This window comes from Haliotis rubra, unplaced genomic scaffold (assembly GCF_003918875.1).
Source record: "Haliotis rubra isolate DU_JTF1 unplaced genomic scaffold, ASM391887v1 Scf80, whole genome shotgun sequence".
Classification (NCBI taxonomy): domain Eukaryota; kingdom Metazoa; phylum Mollusca; class Gastropoda; order Lepetellida; family Haliotidae; genus Haliotis; species Haliotis rubra.
In genome coordinates, this window is record NW_025767524.1 from 2,588,614 (window position 1) to 2,601,975 (window position 13,362).

A 13,362-nucleotide genomic window follows, 5' to 3' on the forward strand; every position below is an offset into this window, starting at 1 on the left:
TGCTGTGCCTTTTTTAAAAAGGTCCATTGTGCATTTAAGGTTTTCTGTGCACTTAGGTTTCCTATAGCAGTTCTTAAGTGCACAGAAAACCTTAAATGCACAATGTCTTGGCCCCTCCCTGGACCCTCTTGGGGGTTTTGGCTGGTGCAGAGGCCCCACCTGATCCCTTTGACCATGTACAACCCCCTCTAGACTGAAAATTTCATTCACTCTCTCCCCATTTCAGCCAAGCTGGGCGCCTTCTCGGCGTCAAGTAGGACAGTCAGTGTACACCCAGAGGTTCTGCCATCTGCCCGGGAGAGCTTCATCCAGCCCCAAGCACCCCAGGGGACTGGTAGGAAATGAAATGCATGTTGTTTTGCTGTGCCTTTTTAAAAAGGTCCATTGTGCATTAAAGGTTTTCTGTGCACTTAAGGTTTCCTATAGCAGTCCTTAAGTGCACAGAAAACCTTAATCTAATAATGAACAGCCCCTCCCTGGACCCTCTTAGGGTTTTGGCTGGTGCAGAGGCCCCCACCTGATCCCTTTGACCATGTACAACCCCTCTAGACTGAAAATTTCATTCACTCTCTCTCCCATTTCAGCCAGCTGGGCAGCTTCCTCGGCGTCAAAGCGGACAGTCAGTGTGCACCACAGAGGTTCTCCCAGCTGCCCAGGAGAGCTTCATCCAGCCCCAAGCACCCCAGGGGACTGGTAGGAAATGAAATGCATGTTGTTTTGCTGTGCCTTTTTAAAAAGGTCCATTGTGCATTAAGGTTTTCTGTGCACTTAAGGTTTCCTATAGCAGTCCTTAAGTGCACAGAGAAACTCATACATCTAATGTCTTAACCCTCCCTGGACCCTCTTGGGGTTTTGGCTGGTGCAGAGGCCCCCACCTGATCCCTTTGACCATGTACAACCCCCTCTAGACTGAAAATTTCATTCATTCTCTCTCCCATTTCAGCCAAGCTGGCGGCTGCTGCTTCCTCTGGCGCCTTCAAAGTACGGACAGTCAGTGTGCACCACAGAGGTTCTGCCATCTGCCCAGGAGAGCTTCATCCAGCCCCAAGCACCCCAGGGGACTGGTAGGAAATGAAATGCATGTTGTTTTTGCTGTGCCTTTTTTAAAAGGTCCATTGTGCATTAAGGTTTTCTGTGCACTTAAGGTTTCCTATAGCAGTCCTTAGTGCACAGAAACCTTACCAAATGCACAATGATGTCTTAACCCCTCCCTGGACCCTCTTGGGGTTTTTGGCTGGTGCAGGGGCCCCACCTGATCCCTTTGACCATGTACAAGCCCCTCTAGACTGAAAATTTCATTCACTCTCTCTCCCATTTCAGCCAAGCTGGGCAGCTTCCTCTCGGCGTCAAAGTAGGACAGTCAGTGTGCACCACAGAGGTTCTGCCATCTGCCCAGGAGAGCTTCATCCAGCCCCAAGCACCCCAGGGGACTGGTAGGAAATGAAATGCATGTTGTTTTGCTGTGCCTTTTTAAAAGGTCCATTGTGCATTTAAGGTTTTCTGTGCACTTAAGGTTTCCTATAGCAGTCCTTAAGTGCACAGAAAACCTCAAATCACAATGATCTTCAACCCCCTCCCTGGACCCTCTTGGGGGTTTTGGCTGGTGCAGAGGCCCCACCTGATCCCTTTGACCATGTACAGCCCCCTCTAGACTGAAAATTTCATTCCTCTCTCTCCCATTTCAGCCAAGCTGCTGCTGCTTCTCGGTAGCGTCAAAGCGGACAGTCAGTGTGCACCACAGAGGTTCTGCCATCTGCCCAGGAGAGCTTCATCCAGCCCCAAGCACCCAGGGGACTGGTAGGAAATGAAATGCATGTTGTTTTTTGCTGTGCCTTTTTAAAAAGGTCCATTGTGCATTTAAGGTTTTCTGTGCACTTAAGGTTTCCTATAGCAGTCCTTAAGTGCACAGAAAACCTTAAATCTGTCTTAGCCCCTCCCTGGACCCTCTTGGGGGTTTTGGCTGGTGCAGAGGCCCCACCTGATCCCTTTGACCATGTACAACCCCCTCTAGACTGAAAATTTCATTCACTCTCTCTCCCATTTCAGCCAAGCTGGGCAGCTTCCTCGGCGTCAAAGTAGGACAGTCAGTGTGCACCACAGAGGTTCTGCCATCTGCCCAGGAGAGCTTCATCCAGCCCCAAGCACCCCAGGGGGACTGGTAGGAAATGAAATGCATGTTGTTTTGCTGTGCCTTTTTAAAAAGGTCCATTGTGCATTTAAAGGTTTTCTGTGCACTTAAGGTTTCCTATAGCAGTCCTTAAGTGCACAGAAAACCTTAAATGCCTAATAATCTTAACCCCTCCCTGGACCCTCTTGGGGGTTTTGGCTGGTGCAGAGGCCCCACCTGATCCCTTTGACCATGTACAACCCCCTCTAGACTGAAAATTTCATTCACTCTCTCTCCCCCATTTCAGCCAAGCTGGGCGCTTCTCTCGGGCGTCAAAGGCGGACAGTCAGTGTGCACCACAGAGGTTCTGCCATCTGCCCAGGAGAGCTTCATCCAGCCCCAAGCACCCCAGGGGACTGGTAGGAAATGAAATGCATGTTGTTTTGCTGTGCCTTTTTAAAAAGGTCCATTGTGCATTTAAGGTTTTCTGTGCACTTAAGGTTTCCTATAGCAGTCCTTAAGTGCACAGAAACCTTAAATGCACAATGATGTCTTAGCCCCTCCCTGGACCCTCTTGGGGGTTTTGGCTGGTGCAGAGGCCCCCACCTGATCCCTTTGACCATGTACAAGCCCCTCTAGACTGAAAATTTCATTCATTCTCTCTCCCATTTCAGCCAAGCTGGGCAGCTTCCTCGGCCAGCGTCAAAGTGACAGTCAGTGTGCACCACAGAGGTTCTGCCATCTGCCCAGGAGAGCTTCATCCAGCCCAAGCACCCAGGGGGACTGGTAGGAAATGAAATGCATGTTGTTTTGCTGTGCCTTTTTAAAAGGTCCATTGTGCATTTAAAGGTTTTCTGTGCACTTAAGGTTTCCTATAGCAGTCCTTAAGTGCACAGAAAACCTTAAATACACAATGATCTTAACCCCTCCCTGGACCCTCTTGGGGGTTTTGGCTGGTGCAGAGGCCCCCACCTGATCCCTTTGACCATGTACAACCCCCTCTAGACTGAAAATTTCATTCATTCTCTCTCCCATTTCAGCCAAGCTGGGCAGCTTCCTCGGCGGCGTCAAAGTGGACAGTCAGTGTGCACCACAGAGGTTCTGCCAGCTGCCCAGGAGAGCTTCATCCAGCCCCAAGCACCCCAGGGGACTGGTAGGAAATGAAATGCATGTTGTTTTGCTGTGCCTTTTTAAAAGGTCCATTGTGCATTTAAGGTTTTCTGTGCACTTAAGGTTTCCTATAGCAGTCCTTAAGTGCACAGAAAACCTTAAATCTACAATGATGTCTTAGCCCTCCCTGGACCCTCTTGGGGGTTTTTGGCTGGTGCAGAGGCCCCACCTGATCCCTTTGACCATGTACAACCCCCTCTAGACTGAAAATTTCATTCACTCTCTCTCCCATTTCAGCCAAGCTGGGCGGCTTCCTCGGCGTCAAAGGCGGACAGTCAGTGTGCACCACAGAGGTTCTGCCAGCTGCCCAGGAGAGCTTCATCCAGCCCCAAGCACCCCAGGGGACTGGTAGGAAATGAAATGCATGTTGTTTTTGCTGTGCCTTTTTAAAAGGTCCATTGTGCATTTAAGGTTTTCTGTGCACTTAAGGTTTCCTATAGCAGTCCTTAAGTGCACAGAAAACTATAAATACAATGATCTTAACCCCTCCCTGGACCCTCTTGGGGGTTTTGGCTGGTGCAGAGGCCCCACCTGATCCCTTTGACCATGTACAACCCCTCTAGACTGAAAATTTCATTCATTCTCTCTCCCATTTCAGCCAAGCTGGGCAGCTTCCTCGGCGTCAAGTGGGACAGTCAGTGTGCACCACAGAGGTTCTGCCATCTGCCCAGGAGAGCTTCATCCAGCCCCAAGCACCCCAGGGGACTGGTAGGAAATGAAATGCATGTTGTTTTGCTGTGCCTTTTTTAAAAGGTCCATTGTGCATTTAAGGTTTTCTGTGCACTTAAGGTTTCCTATAGCAGTCCTTAAGTGCACAGAAAACCTAAATGCTAATGATGTCTTAACCCCTCCCTGGACCCTCTTGGGGGTTTTGGCTGGTGCAGAGGCCCCACCTGATCCCTTTGACCATGTACAACCCCCTCTAGACTGAAAATTTCATTCATTCTCTCTCTCCCATTTCAGCCAAGCTGGGCAGCTTCCTCGGCGCATCAAAGGCGGACAGTCAGTGTGCACCACAGAGGTTCTGCCAGCTGCCCAGGAGAGCTTCATCCAGCCCAAAGCACCCCAGGGGACTGGTAGGAAATGAAATGCATGTTGTTTTTGCTGTGCCTTTTTAAAAGGTCCATTGTGCATTTAAGGTTTTCTGTGCACTTAAGGTTTCCTATAGCAGTCCTTAAGTGCACAGAAAACCTTAAATCCACAATGATAATCTTAACCCCTCCCTGGACCCTCTTGGGGTTTTGGCTGGTGCAGAGGCCCCACCTGATCCCTTTGACCATGTACAACCCCCTCTAGACTGAAAATTTCATTCATTCTCTCTCCCATTTCAGCCAAGCTGGGCCTTCCTCGGCGTCAAAGGCGGACAGTCAGTGTGCACCACAGAGGTTCTGCCAGCTGCCCAGGAGAGCTTCATCCAGCCCCAAGCACCCCAGGGGACTGGTAGGAAATGAAATGCATGTTGTTTTGCTGTGCCTTTTTAAAAGGTCCATTGTGCATTTAAGGTTTTCTGTGCACTTAAGGTTTCCTATAGCAGTCCTTAAGTGCACAGAAAACTACTAAATCTACAATGATCTTAACCCCTCCCTGGACCCTCTTGGGGGTTTTGGCTGGTGCAGAGGCCCCACCTGATCCCTTTGACCATGTACAACCCCCTCTAGACTGAAAATTTCATTCATTCTCTCTCCCATTTCAGCCAAGCTGGGCGCTTCCTCGGCGGCGTCAAGGCCCGGACAGTCAGTGTGCACCACAGAGGTTCTGCCAGCTGCCCAGGAGAGCTTCATCCAGCCCCAAGCACCCCAGGGGACTGGTAGGAAATGAAATGCATGTTGTTTTTGCTGTGCCTTTTTAAAAGGTCCATTGTGCATTTAAGGTTTTCTGTGCACTTAAGGTTTCCTATAGCAGTCCTTAAGTGCACAAAAACCTAAATCTACAATGATGTCTTAACCCCTCCCTGGACCCTCTTGGGGGTTTTGGCTGGTGCAGAGGCCCCACCTGATCCCTTTGACCATGTACAAGCCCCTCTAGACTGAAAATTTCATTCACTCTCTCTCCCATTTCAGCCAAGCTGGGCAGCTTCCTCGGCGGCGTCAAAGTGAGGACAGTCAGTGTGCACCACAGAGGTTCTGCCATCTGCCCAGGAGAGCTTCATCCAGCCCCAAGCACCCCAGGGGACTGGTAGGAAATGAAATGCATGTTGTTTTTGCTGTGCCTTTTTTAAAAAGGTCCATTGTGCATTTAAGGTTTTTCTGTGCACTTAAGGTTTCCTATAGCAGTCCTTAAGTGCACAGAAAACCTTAAATCTACAATGATCTCTAACCCCTCCCTGGACCCTCTTGGGGGTTTTGGCTGGTGCAGAGGCCCCACCTGATCCCTTTGACCATGTACAACCCCCTCTAGACTGAAAATTTCATTCATTCTCTCTCCCATTTCAGCCAAGCTGGGCAGCTTCCTCGGCGCAAAAAGTAGGACAGTCAGTGTGCACCACAGAGGTTCTGCCAGCTGCCCAGGAGAGCTTCATCCAGCCCCAAGCACCCCAGGGGACTGGTAGGAAATGAAATGCATGTTGTTTTTGCTGTGCCTTTTTAAAAGGTCCATTGTGCATTTAAGGTTTTCTGTGCACTTAAGGTTTCCTATAGCAGTCCTTAAGTGCACAGAAAACCTTAAATGCACAATGATGTCTTAGCCCCTCCCTGGACCCTCTTGGGGTTTTGGCTGGTGCAGAGGCCCCACCTGATCCCTTTGACCATGTACAGCCCCTCTAGACTGAAAATTTCATTCCTCTCTCTCTCCCATTTCAGCCAAGCTGGGCAGCTTCCTCTCGGCGTCAAAGGCGGACAGTCAGTGTGCACCACAGAGGTTCTGCCATCTGCCCAGGAGAGCTTCATCCAGCCCCAAGCACCCCAGGGGACTGGTAGGAAATGAAATGCATGTTGTTTTTGCTGTGCCTTTTTAAAAGGTCCATTGTGCATTTAAGGTTTTCTGTGCACTTAAGGTTTCCTATAGCAGTCCTTAAGTGCACAGAAAACCTTAAATCCTAATGATAATCTTAACCCCTCCCTGGACCCTCTTGGGGGTTTTTGGCTGGTGCAGAGGCCCCACCTGATCCCTTTGACCATGTACAAGCCCCTCTAGACTGAAAATTTCATTCACTCTCTCTCCCATTTCAGCCAAGCTGGGCAGCTTCCTCGGCGTCAAAGTAGGACAGTCAGTGTGCACCACAGAGGTTCTGCCAGCTGCCCAGGAGAGCTTCATCCAGCCCCAAGCACCCCAGGGGACTGGTAGGAAATGAAATGCATGTTGTTTTTTTGCTGTGCCTTTTTTTAAAAGGTCCATTGTGCATTTAAGGTTTTCTGTGCACTTAAGGGTTTCCTATAGCAGTCCTTAAGTGCACAGAAAACCTTCATCTAATAATGTCTTAGCCCCTCCCTGGACCCTCTTGGGGGTTTTGGCTGGTGCAGAGGCCCCACCTGATCCCTTTGACCATGTACAAGCCCCTCTAGACTGAAAAAATTTCATTCATTCTCTCTCCCATTTCAGCCAAGCTGGGCAGCTTCCTCGGCGCGTCAAAGTAGGACAGTCAGTGTGCACCACAGAGGTTCTGCCAGCTGCCCAGGAGAGCTTCATCCAGCCCAAGCACCCCAGGGGACTGGTAGGAAATGAAATGCATGTTGTTTTGCTGTGCCTTTTTTAAAAGGTCCATTGTGCATTTAAGGTTTTCTGTGCACTTAAGGTTTCCTATAGCAGTCCTTAAGTGCACAGAAAACCTTTCATCTAATGATGTCTTGGCCCCTCCCTGGACCCTCTTGGGGGTTTTGGCTGGTGCAGAGGCCCCACCTGATCCCTTTGACCATGTACAACCCCTCTAGACTGAAAATTTCATTCACTCTCTCTCCCATTTCAGCCAAGCTGGGCAGCTTCCTCGGCGGCGTCAAAGTGGACAGTCAGTGTGCACCACAGAGGTTCTGCCAGCTGCCCAGGAGAGCTTCATCCAGCCCAAGCACCCCAGGGGACTGGTAGGAAATGAAATGCATGTTGTTTTGCTGTGCCTTTTTAAAAGGTCCATTGTGCATTTAAGGTTTTCTGTGCACTTAAGGTTTCCTATAGCAGTCCTTAAGTGCACAGAAAACTTAAATCACAATGATGTCTATCCCCTCCCTGGACCCTCTTGGGGGTTTTTGGCTGGTGCAGAGGCCCCACCTGATCCCTTTGACCATGTACAACCCCTCTAGACTGAAAATTTCATTCATTCTCTCTCTCCCATTTCAGCCAAGCTGGGCAGCTTCCTCGGCGCGTCAAAGGCGGACAGTCAGTGTGCACCACAGAGGTTCTGCCATCTGCCCAGGAGAGCTTCATCCAGCCCCAAGCACCCCAGGGGACTGGTAGGAAATGAAATGCATGTTGTTTTGCTGTGCCTTTTTAAAAGGTCCATTGTGCATTTAAGGTTTTCTGTGCACTTAAGGTTTCCTATAGCAGTCCTTAAGTGCACAGAAACCTTAATCTACAATAATCTTCTTGGCCCCTCCTGGACCCTCTTGGGGGTTTTGGCTGGTGCAGAGGCCCCACCTGATCCCTTTGACCATGTACAAGCCCTCTAGACTGAAAATTTCATTCACTCTCTCTCCCATTTCAGCCAAGCTGGGCTGCTTCCTCGGCGTCAAAGGCGGACAGTCAGTGTGCACCACAGAGGTTCTGCCAGCTGCCCAGGAGAGCTTCATCCAGCCCCAAGCACCCCAGGGGACTGGTAGGAAATGAAATGCATGTTGTTTTTGCTGTGCCTTTTTTTAAAAGGTCCATTGTGCATTAAAGGTTTTCTGTGCACTTAAGGTTTCCTATAGCAGTCCTTAAGTGCACAGAAACTATAAATGCATAATCTGTCCCCCTCCCTGGACCCTCTTGGGGGTTTTGGCTGGTGCAGAGGCCCCACCTGATCCCTTTGACCATGTACAAGCCCCTCTAGACTGAAAATTTCATTCATTCTCTCTCCCATTTCAGCCAAGCTGGCAGCTTCCTCGTGCGTCAAAGGCGGACAGTCAGTGTGCACCACAGAGGTTCTGCCAGCTGCCCAGGAGAGCTTCATCCAGCCCCAAGCACCCCAGGGGACTGGTAGGAAATGAAATGCATGTTGTTTTTGCTGTGCCTTTTTTTAAAGGTCCATTGTGCATTAAGGGTTTTCTGTGCACTTAAGGTTTCCTATAGCAGTCCTTAAGTGCACAGAAAACCTAAATCTAATGATGTTCTCTTAGCCCCTCCCTGGACCCTCTTGGGGGTTTTTGGCTGGTGCAGAGGCCCCACCTGATCCCTTTGACCATGTACAAGCCCCTCTAGACTGAAAATTTCATTCACTCTCTCTCCCATTTCAGCCAAGCTGGGCGGCTTCCTCCGGCGTCAAAGTGGACAGTCAGTGTGCACCACAGAGGTTCTGCCATCTGCCCAGGAGAGCTTCATCCAGCCCAAGCACCCCAGGGGACTGGTAGGAAATGAAATGCATGTTGTTTTGCTGTGCCTTTTTAAAAAAGGTCCATTGTGCATTTAAGGTTTTCTGTGCACTTAAGGTTTCCTATAGCAGTCCTTAAGTGCACAGAAAACCTAATAAATGCACAATGATGTCCCCCTCCCTGGACCCTCTTGGGGTTTTGGCTGGTGCAGAGGCCCACCTGATCCCTTTGACCATGTACAGCCCCCTCTAGACTGAAAATTTCATTCATTCTCTCTCCCATTTCAGCCAAGCTGGGCAGCTTCCTCAGCAGCGTCAAAGGCGGACAGTCAGTGTGCACCACAGAGGTTCTGCCAGCTGCCCAGGAGAGCTTCATCCAGCCCCAAGCACCCCAGGGGACTGGTAGGAAATGAAATGCATGTTGTTTTGCTGTGCCTTTTTGAAAAGGTCCATTGTGCCATTTAAGGTTTTCTGTGCACTTAAGGTTTCCTATAGCAGTCCTTAAGTGCACAGAAACCTTCATCTAATGATTAACCCAGCCCTCCTGGACCCTCTTGGGGGTTTTGGCTGGTGCAGAGGCCCCACCTGAGTCCCTTTGACCATGTACAACCCCCTCTAGACTGAAAATTTCATTCATTCTCTCTCCCATTTCAGCCAAGCTGGGCAGCTTCCTCGGCGCGTCAAAGGCCCCGGACAGTCAGTGTGCACCACAGAGGTTCTGCCATCTGCCCAGGAGAGCTTCATCCAGCCCCAAGCACCCCAGGGGACTGGTAGGAAATGAAATGCATGTTGTTTTTGCTGTGCCTTTTTTAAAAGGTCCATTTGTGCATTTAAGGGTTTTCTGTGCACTTAGGGTTTCCTATAGCAGTCCTTAAGTGCACAGAAAAACTATAAATGCACAATGATCTTAACCCCTCCTGGACCCTCTTGGGGGTTTTGGCTGGTGCAGAGGCCCCACCTGATCCAGCTGACCATGTACAACCCCCTCTAGACTGAAAATTTCATTCCTCTCTCTCCCATTTCAGCCAAGCTGGGCAGCTTCCTCGGCGTCAAAGTGGACAGTCAGTGTGCACCACAGAGGTTCTGCCAGCTGCCCAGGAGGCTTCATCCAGCCCCAAGCACCCCAGGGGACTGGTAGGAAATGAAATGCATGTTGTTTTGCTGTGCCTTTTTTAAAAGGTCCATTGTGCATTTAAGGTTTTCTGTGCACTTAAGGTTTCCTATAGCAGTCCTTAAGTGCACAGAAAACCTAAATCTAATGATAATCTTAACCCCTCCCTGGACCCTCTTGGGGGTTTTGGCTGGTGCAGAGGCCCCACCTGATCCCTTTGACCATGTACAACCCCCTCTAGACTGAAAATTTCATTCATTCTCTCTCTCCCATTTCAGCCAAGCTGGGCGCTTCCTCGGCGTCAAAGTGCTAAGGACAGTCGAGTGTGCACCACAGAGGTTCTGCCAGCTGCCCAGGAGAGCTTCATCCAGCCCCAAGCACCCCAGGGGACTGGTAGGAAATGAAATGCATGTTGTTTTTGCTGTGCCTTTTTTAAAGGGTCCATTGTGCATTTAAGGTTTTCTGTGCACTTAAGGTTTCTATATAGCAGTCCTTAAGTGCACAGAAACCTTCATCTAATAATCAATCTTGGCCCCTCCCTGGACCCTCTTGGGGGTTTTGGCTGGTGCAGAGGCCCCACCTGATCCCTTTGACCATGTACAACCCCTCTAGACTGAAAATTTCATTCCCTCTCTCTCCCATTTCAGCCAAGCTGGGCAGCTTCCCTCGGCGTCAAAGGACAGTCAGTGTGCACCACAGAGGTTCTGCCAGCTGCCCAGGAGAGCTTCATCCAGCCCCAAGCACCCAAGGGGACTGGTAGGAAATGAAATGCATGTTGTTTTTGCTGTGCCTTTTTAAAGGTCCATTGTGCATTTAAGGTTTTCTGTGCACTTAAGGTTTCCTATAGCAGTCCTTAAGTGCACAGAAAACGCTATAAATCTACAATGATGTCTTAACCCCTCCCTGGACCCTCTTGGGGGGGGTTTTGGCTGGTGCAGAGGCCCCACCTGATCCAACTTTGACCATGTACAACCCCCTCTAGACTGAAAATTTCATTCATTCTCTCTCCCATTTCAGCCAAGCTGGGCGGCTTCCTCGGCCCGCGTCAAAGGCCCCGGACAGTCAGTGTGCACCACAGAGGTTCTGCCAGCTGCCCAGGAGAGCTTCATCCAGCCCCAGCACCCCAGGGGACTGGTAGGAAATGAAATGCATGTTGTTTTGCTGTGCCTTTTTAAAAGGTCCATTGTGTGCATTTAAGGTTTTCTGTGCACTTAAGGTTTCCTATAGCAGTCCTTAAGTGCACAGAAAACACTAAATCTAATGATCTTAACCCCTCCCTGGACCCTCTTGGGGGTTTTGGCTGGTGCAGAGGCCCCACCTGATCCCTTTGACCATGTACAACCCCTCTAGACTGAAAATTTCATTCACTCTCTCTCCCATTTCAGCCAAGCTGGGCAGCTTCCTCGGCCCGTCAAAGGCGGACAGTCAGTGTGCACCACAGAGGTTCTGCCATCTGCCCAGGAGAGCTTCATCCAGCCCAAAGCACCCCAGGGGACTGGTAGGAAATGAAATGCATGTTGTTTTGCTGTGCCTTTTTAAAAAGGTCCATTTGTGCATTTAAGGTTTTCTGTGCACTTAAGGTTTCCTATAGCAGTCCCAAGTGCACAGAAAACTATAAATCAATGGCAATGAATCCTCTTGGCCCCTCCCTGGACCCTCTTGGGGGTTTTTGGCTGGTGCAGAGGCCCCACCTGATCCCTTTGACCATGTACAACCGCCCCTCTAGACTGAAAATTTCATTCACTCTCTCTCCCATTTCAGCCAAGCTGGGCGCTTCCTCGGGCAGCGTCAAAGGCGGACAGTCAGTGTGCACCACAGAGGTTCTGCCATCTGCCCAGGAGAGCTTCATCCAGCCCCAAGCACCCCAGGGGACTGGTAGGAAATGAAATGCATGTTGTTTTGCTGTGCCTTTTTAAAAAGGTCCATTGTGCATTTAAGGTTTTCTGTGCACTTAAGGTTTCCTATAGCAGTCCTTAAGTGCACAGAAAACCTTAAATCCACAATGATATCTTGGCCCTCCCTGGACCCTCTTGGGGGTTTTGGCTGGTGCAGAGGCCCCACCTGATCCCTTTGACCATGTACAAGCCCCTCTAGACTGAAAATTTCATTTCACTCTCTCTCCCATTTCAGCCAAGCTGGGCTGCTTCCTCGGCGTCAAGGCCCGGACAGTCAGTGTGCACCACAGAGGGTTCTGCCAGCTGCCCAGGAGAGCTTCATCCAGCCCCAAGCACCCCAGGGGGACTGGTAGGAAATGAAATGCATGTTGTTTTGCTGTGCCTTTTTTAAAAGGTCCATTGTGCATTAAAGGTTTTCTGTGCACTTAAGGTTTCCCTATAGCAGTCCTTAAGTGCACAGAAACCTTAATACACAATGTCTTAGCCCCTCCCTGGACCCTCTTGGGGGTTTTGGCTGGTGCAGAGGCCCCACCTGATCCCTTTGACCATGTACAGCCCCCTCTAGACTGAAAATTTCATTCATTCTCTCTCCCATTTCAGCCAAGCTGGGCGGCTTCCTCGGCGTCAAAGTAGGACAGTCAGTGTGCACCACAGAGGTTCTGCCAGCTGCCCAGGAGAGCTTCATCCAGCCCCAAGCACCCCAGGGGACTGGTAGGAAATGAAATGCATGTTGTTTTGCTGTGCCTTTTTTAAAAGGTCCATTTATTGCATTTAAGGGTTTTCTGTGCACTTAAGGTTTCCTATAGCAGTCCTTAAGTGCACAAAACCTTCAATCACAATGTCTTAGCCCCTCCCTGGACCCTCTTGGGGGTTTTGGCTGGTGCAGAGGCCCCACACCTGATCCCTTTGACCATGTACAACCCCCCTCTAGACTGAAAATTTCATTCAACTCTCTCTCCCATTTCAGCCAAGCTGGGCGCTTCTCCCGGCTGGCGTCAGGCGGACAGTCAGTGTGTGCACCACAGAGGTTTCTGCCATCTGCCCAGGAGAGCTTCATCCAGCCCCAAGCACCCAGGGGACTGGTAGGAAATGAAATGCATGTTGTTTTGCTGTGCCTTTTTTAAAAGGTCCATTGTGCATTTAAGGTTTTCTGTGCACTTAAGGTTTCCTATAGCAGTCCTTAAGTGCACAGAAACCTTTAAATCTACAATGATGTCTTGGCCTCCCTGGACCCTCTTGGGGGTTTTGGCTGGTGCAGAGGCCCCACCTGATCCCTTTGACCATGTACAACCCCCTCTAGACTGAAAATTTCATTCACTCTCTCTCCCATTTCAGCCAAGCTGGGCGGCTTCCCTCGGCGTCAAAGGCGGACAGTCAGTGTGTATGCACCACAGAGGTTCTGCCAGCTGCCCAGGAGAGCTTCATCCAGCCCCAAGCACCCCAGGGGACTGGTAGGAAATGAAATGCATGTTGTTTTGCTGTGCCTTTTTAAAGGTCCATTGTCCATTGCATGTAAAGGTTTTCTGTGCACTTAAGGTTTCCTATAGCAGTCCTTAAGTGCACAGAAAACCTTAAATCTACAATGATCTTAGCCCCTCCCTGGACCCTCTTGGGGTTTTTGGCTGGTGCAGAGGCCCCACCTGAT